This window comes from Berghia stephanieae, chromosome 11 (genome assembly GCF_034508935.2).
Source record: "Berghia stephanieae isolate SIO BIC M18660-M18661 chromosome 11, UCSD_Bste_1.3, whole genome shotgun sequence".
NCBI lineage: Eukaryota > Metazoa > Mollusca > Gastropoda > Nudibranchia > Aeolidiidae > Berghia > Berghia stephanieae.
This window is the reverse complement of record NC_088370.1, coordinates 11,782,555-11,790,343: the sequence shown is the minus strand read 5'-3', so window position 1 is coordinate 11,790,343 and position 7,789 is coordinate 11,782,555. Positions and strand designations below refer to the sequence as shown.

At 30.4% G+C, this 7,789-nt stretch overlaps 1 long non-coding RNA gene across 1 annotated transcript; it reads right to left on the bottom strand.

Moving 5' to 3' along the window:
- Positions 1–498: 498 nt before the first annotated feature.
- LOC144957211 (uncharacterized) lies at positions 499–3,008 on the bottom strand. The gene is made up of 2 exons (XR_013642099.1): positions 2,818–3,008; positions 499–2,701 (listed from the first exon to the last, which is right to left on the bottom strand). It is a non-coding gene; the product is annotated as an uncharacterized LOC144957211 (long non-coding RNA).
- Positions 3,009–7,789: the final 4,781 nt, after the last annotated feature.

Here is a 7,789-nt window from a genome sequence, read left to right as displayed (position 1 = left end):
CAAGCACAGATCTCCACTAAGAGGAAATCACTCAAATGTTTACAAATCATATATATCATGTAAACAAAACATTATACAGGACATAACAGAGAGTGATTTACAAGGAAAAAAATATCATCTCCCAAAACTCGAACTATACATTTGACTGTTTCCCTCCCAGCTAGAGTATCCAGCCAGGGCCAGGACAAAACCAAGTAATCTCATTGCAAGACAAAGACAGAAAGCAAGTTGGAAAACAGATATAGGGGGATAGAAGACACAGCAAGTACCTCCCTGCCCACGATGGGAGGTCAGGAACCCCACCCAGTTCTGACGTTCTGATTCCACTTTTCGAATGTGAAAAGTTGGCAGGTCTGGTATTATTGTCAAAGATGAGAGAGTATACCCGTCATCAAAACCACATAGCGCTGAATGTGTATTTCAAAACAACCAACTATTCGTTGGTGCATAATATCATAATGAACAAACAAAACACATTTTACAAAGCGTGGAAAACAATTTTTAGATGGTTTTATAATTCAACCTTTATTTATCATTTTTTCGATTCTTTCTTATCCTTTTTTTTTCAGTAGATTATTTGTTTGAAGTATACACTATGATACAGATTAAATACATATGCCAAGCCAATTCAATGAAGAAAAAAGAAAAAGCTTAAACAGTCACTTCATTGTGACAACAATATTTTGTCATAATATAATGTCCAAAATAAAATAAAAAATCTTCGGGCTAGAAAACTTCGACTTCATATATCAATAAAGGAAGACTCCCCAAATTGTCAACAAGTGTTATGCCCGTTTGTTTGTTTGTTTTTAAGGGTTTTACGGCGCTTGCAACACATTTAGGTCATATCAGCACCAGTAAAAAGGAAGAAAATGGGATAGTTAAAAGTTCTAAAATTACACTTAAAGCACCTAAGGAAAAGTGAGACAAAAGGGAATTAGTTCAAATAGGAAACATATGTAGAATCCAAGAGCACATTATCATTGTTCTTAGTTTGAGATCACCTGAAAGTCTCATCCTGACACAAGCACAGGTCCCCACTTAGAGGAAAACACTTAAATGTTGCAAATCATAATATATGTATATGTAAAACAAACAATACAGTGCATGACAGAGAGAAAATTTACAGGATAAAAATTACCATATCCTAAAATTTCCTATACATTTGACTGTTTGCCTTCCAGGCAGGGCCAGGACAAAACCAAGTAATCTCATTCCAAAACAAAGACAGAAAACAAGTTGTAGGGGGATAGAAGACACAGTAAGTGCCTCCCTGTCCACCATGATGGTGTTAGTGTTAGGCCTGAAACTTGTTTAGATACTTTAGATTTGAGACATTTTCACATGGTGCAGATTGATCGATATACCTAATAAGATTTTTAAAAAGATTTCTGGCTACAATGATTTTTAAAAAGTATACTGTCAATGTGCAGTATTATGATCAGTGTCAGTGATAGCCTAATGTTAAATTCTGGACACGAGAAATTAAAAAAAAAAAATTGAGACCACCGGAAGAATATAATTGTTTCAATGTTTTAAGAAATTGGCGACACTTTTAGGTTATTTCAGCGCCAGTGAAAATGAAGATTATGAAATCGTCAAAAGATTTTTGATAAAAATTCAGTTGTTAATTTTAATATTCTTCAATTTTCAAATGTGTTTATGAAACAGTGCCCAATAAAGAGAATATGTACAAGAAAAAAAAGAAATTCAGCATCCCATGACAAGAGATTGAAACATAGACCTTCTGGTTACCGATCAGATGTGGAACCATTACACCTCAGATGTTACCTTGATTTTTTTTTTACTATCTGCTTTGTCTGGGACTGTTACATACACACATTTTCATTTTGTTTTTAAAATCTCACATCAATGCTTACCCTTAATGTTCAAGTCGTTAACTCACTCAATCCTAGAGAATTTTGTTACTTTTCAAAATTGGAAGAAAAAGTATTAAAAATGAGTTATATTTATATACATAGTTTTATTCAACTATCATTAACATGAAAAAACTAAAAACATTAGCTTTGATACGACGCCTAAAATTTGTCCCATAAAAATGTAATAAATAGACATGGGGTAAAAGTAACCCAGGTAATCTACAGATATAGTCAGTGTTAGAGTTGAGTGAGTTAAACGTAGTCAAAACACTTTAAAAGAGCCCTCTCAGGCACAGATTGAGAAATCTCTAGACAAAGTCAAAAGGGATACAACTAAAACTCAAATACTTTACAAAATATACTAATATCTAACAATGACATAAATCGTGTATCATAACTACACATATAATATTATAGTATAGGGAGAGTTACAAAAAATAAAAGATTACATAAAATATAAGTTTTTACATTCTCACATAGCTAACTTCAAATCCAAAGCGTAGAGTGGAAGAAAACGTTCACACATATTTGATACAGTCACTCAAACTCACTATTCAATATAATAATGCAGACATGCTTATTTTTATAAAAAATTCGAAGAATTGCGAAATCTTGGTTCCAATTTCAGAATCCCATGAGCATCTTAAAGTCGGGTAACTCTATTGAAAAGTATAGTTGATACCAAACTATATAATTTTAAGGATTTTGAAGTGTTATTTAATCATTGAGAGGGGATAACTAATTTTTTTAAAAGTCAACTACAAATTTTATCTCCTAAAAATTACGAATTTTTAAATTTTTTAGTTGGCAGGTCTGTAGTACTACGTAACATACAACCCTTCCTCCCTCCCACTCAATCTCCTGCATTCAGCTAAAATGAAAAGACATTGTTGAATTATGGACCCTAGGTGGGATTATTCTATTACATTTTTTAAACATACGTAACATACAACCCTTCCTCCCTCCCACTCAATCTCCTGCATTCAGCTAAAATGAAAAGACATTGTTGAATTATGGACCCTAGGTGGGATTATTCTATTACATTTTTTAAACAGATGAATATTACAAGACAAGCCCATTGTGCATATTATTATTAGTATTTGACATACCAGAACTGTTTAGTGATGATTCTCAAATAATAATTCAAATGACGACAACTTGAATACGTGCTGTCAAAAATATTTGTTATGGTTTTAAATTTGATAACTCTTTTCCACTAAAAGTAGAACTCACCCCTGAAATGACACAATTGAGAAAATCTATGAAATGACATAAATCACGAAAGCAGATCTGAAATGATATAAATAAATGCAATCGATTCAAATTTTCTTTGTGTTGCAAATTATTTTGTAAACTATGCAAACAGTTCTGGTATTCATAATATTGTATCTTTACAATTACAATGTCTTATTTACACATACACGTATAAGTATATTGCTGCCCTAATAGTTTGTAGTAACGTTCTCTTATTCTCAACTGCACCGCTCCTCACTTTCTCTCAAATCACTTTCCATTTTCATAAATATAGAAAGGAAAAAAAAACAAAAAAAACAACCCAAAAACAAATTAAGTTGTCAGGCTGACTTAGATCAAAAAGAAATACAGTTTATAAATAAAAGTCTGCTTTTTTTAGCACAATTAACTTTCACTTCTGTTGCAGTCTGACAAAATCCCAATTTCTATAATAAATTGCCAATGATTTTTAAAAAATAACGTATTGCCTCGTTCATGTGAGGTTATACTAAATGGATCGCACGTACGTTTTAAGGTCCTCCAAAAACATCAAGAAAACGTGACTCATGCATGTTTCTCTGTCAATAGTCAATTCAAGCATTAACATTTATTTAAGAACGCATTTATTTATTATAATGAACTGACTGAAGTACTGATTGGCAATATTGCACGCATTTTTCAATTATTTTTATACTGTCCTTTATGGCAAAGGTTTATATACTCTATCCTGATCAAACAATACTTTCTCCCTTTATATATTTGAAAATAATCACGGCAATACCAATTTTTCATCAAGAGAACAGTAGCAGCAAGGCGACTACTAAGGTTTCAATGAGGCCAGTCTCATTGCTGTTACTGCACCTCGGAAGAAAATGATTAGGACTTGTTATCTTTAGATAAAGAAAAGGAGAAAGTTCTATATATATTCTTTATTCTTTTCTCTCTTTCTTTCTTTTTCATTTTTTTTTTTTAATCCATGCTCGCAGGTGAAGGATTAAATCAAAATAAAGTCAATCTTTTTATACATTGGTGGGAATTTAAAATATGAGAACTGCTTTAAAAAGGGCAAAGAGAGAAGACCATTTAACAAAGATTTCGTTGACACAAACAATCTTAATTATTTTTTTTTAATAACAAATAATAGTCAAACTTTAAATATTCAAAATAATACCCATTTATCACGACCCATAAAATTTGTAGCATTTGTAAAAAAAAAGGAGAAATTTACTGTAATATGAATTTGAATGCAATTCTATAATTATAATTGGAATCTAAAGCCAACATATTTTATTTCTGAAAGTGATTTCGCCTTTCTGGGTTTAAACATTGGCAAAGTACAAGGAAGACTTGAACTTGTAAAAACGTTATTTGTTCTACAATCAACAACCATCTTCAGTTTCTGGCATATTTTTTTTTTAATTAAAAATTATTATTGAAGGAAATCCATATCACAATAACCTCTCCCAATACAAAGAGTCAAATTGAATTTACATGAGGAAAGTTAATAATACAAGTCATTCATTTTTATACAAAATATGTACACAATTTTCATTGTTATTATTAAGATCCAAACTGCCTCTAGTGTATGTATTATATTATATTATATATATATATATTATATATATATATATATATATATATATTATATATATATATATATATATATATATATATATATATATATATATATATATATATATATATATTTATATATATTATATATATATATTATTATATGTGAATAGAACATATTTTGTCATCATATCATGTTTCGATATAATATAAATGAATGCATAAACTACAGTAAATACCATTAAATCGAAATAATTTTTTCAGAGAGTTCAACTTCTTGGACACAGTGATTCTGTTTTTGTTTTCATAAGGAATATTTTTACTAGGAGTTTGATGGTTTTACACATTATAACCACATCAGAACATTAACATGTTGTTGTAATAGGTTATAGTCTGAAAATCTTCAGTGTAGAATTCATTGTAGAATTCATCATATAGAGAATAAAAAAACAACTAAAGCTTTGCCTTTTATCATACAGTGTTGCCTTGATTCACCATCACCATAAATCAAAAGAATGCAAAAAAAAAACATTTCCTTCCTTATCTGAGTATTCTTTGGGCGGGGAGTGGGGGGGGGGGGGGAATAATAATAAAAATTATAACAAACATCGATTGTTTCCTTCTTCAGGGTTTTACGGCGCTTGCAACACAGGATCCGATTAAGAGGAACACACTCAAATGCTGACATTATACATTTAAAACAACAAATTATATAACGAATACATAACAGTGAGAAAAATAATCTCCCAAAAGCAACACTATGCATTTGACTGTTTCCCTCTCAGCCAAGGACTCTGGTCAAGGCCAGGGCAATATCAAGAAATCGCTTTCCAAGACAAAGACGGAAAGCAACTCAAAAAACAGATATAGGGGATAGAAGAAACAGCGCGACCTCCTGCACACCATGGGAGGTCAAAGACCCCAGCCAGAAACAAAACATTGAGATCTTCTTTGATAAAGAACATGTAGCAAAATTTTAGTGTAATTCTCATTGCTGACATACTGCCGAAAACCATTTAAATTCTATGTGGGAAAATGAAACGAAGAAGAAGAAAAGAAAAAAAAAAAACCAATAAAATTGGCAATCGAAAAATGAGTAAAAATGACATTATAGCAATTTACATATTTGTAGAGGAAAACAGAATCAAAACATTTGTAATACTAACAACAAAAGATATAGAGAATGGTTATGGGGAAATAAAAATAAAAACAACATTTGAAAAGAAAAAAACAACAACAAAAAAAACCTAACAAATCCCGAAACCAAAATCACATTATGACATCACATGGTATTATGTGTATAGAAGCATAATGTGCACATCTATAATACCTAATATTATTGCCTTCATAATTGATAACATTAATCTTTCAAAACAAATTTAGACCACACATTAAAAGAATAGACGACAAGTGACAGTTTGAAATATTGTTTTAAACAATGGCAAAACAGTATCATGAACTATTGCTGCAAGGTTTTACAATCAGAACTATTTCTTGAAATGAAGCGAAAAGATATAAAGGCTAACACTGATAACATCTTTATTTTGTAAGGCTAATGTTTGTTTGTTTTTAAAGGTTTTACGGCGTTTACAACACAGTTAGGTCATTTTAGCACCAGTAAAAAAAAAAAAGAAAATAGGATAGTAATAAAATATAGATTTATAATGGAGATCACACAGAAAAGGTAAGACAATGGGGAATGGTCTAAATAGGGAACAGTTGTAGATTCCAAGAGCACACAATCCCAATCCAAGACAAGGACAGAAAACAAATTCTGAAGAAGACAGATATAGGGCAGGGGATAGAAGAAACAGCAAGTGTCCTCTTACCCGCTATGGGAAGTCAAAAACTCCACCCAGAAAATTATATATTTAAAACATTTGCCGTATTTAACGGTCATTTGATGACAAAATATGTTTTAAAAATATGCAAAAAAGGATTATTGTGAGAGGTTGCTACTCAACATAGATATAAATTATCAAAACATTGCAAATGAATAAGTGATACCCTGCCATTTCATTACGTACATGAAAAATATCAAAATGATTTACGAAGAAAATGAAACTATGACATTAATTCAATGTGCATCTGAATATATTGTGCGATCAATTGATTTGACAAACATTCTGCTTCAGTTAAATAACTTTTTGGAAAAAAAAGTTGGATAGACATAAAGCTTTTGAAAAAATTTCCTCATTTGAATAACATTGTTACAGTGTCCCAGATAACAAAAACAAATTTTAAAATGGGAGGGTGTTATAGATAGAAAAGTTTAAAAGAAGCAAAATAAAAGGTAATATCACTGAATTGTAAAACAATGTCTTCTTACTCATCTCTATTAGTGCAAACATTTCCCTCACCATTATCATCATAATCATTATCATCATCATCGTCATTACCGTTATCACATCCAAAGTTAAGACAAACATCAATAGAAATTGATTACTCATTAATTAACCTGTGTCAAAACATGCAAATTGTGTTATAATATTCACACAACATCATATTACAACATGTTGATGCCAAAAAATAGTCTTATAATAATCTGAATATGCATAACTGATGTGATCAAGAAAATATATTTTGTGTAGAGACACAAATGAAATCATTCGTTCATATCTACCCCTTAATCTTTTATCAATCCCGTGGTGAAAATAGATGGAAAACATGACAGTTCAAGAGTAGTAAAGTTAAAGAAGTATTATGAATTTTTTGACGTGCAAAATAGAAGAAACAGACAAACAAACAAACACGTTCTTTACCATAAAACTGGTTATCCAGGCAGTAATGGGCTCTGAAATTTGAAGATTAAAATAGTGTCAAAGTTAAACTTTCCTCCTCAAGAAAGTAAAATATAGTTTACGCATCAAATTTATCTGGAACACGTTTGTTCTAGATCTGGCTTAATCTGAAAATTATAATTTTAATTTCAAAACTTTTAAAAATAAAAACAAATAAATTTAAATTTTTTAAAACCCAAACTAATTCAATTTTTTTTTTTCTTCTCAAAATTGTAGTTTGGATTGGCTAGATAATGACAAGTGACACCATTATAAATCTTTCTTTCGATTGATAAAATGTAAACATTCAGATAAGTTTTTTGT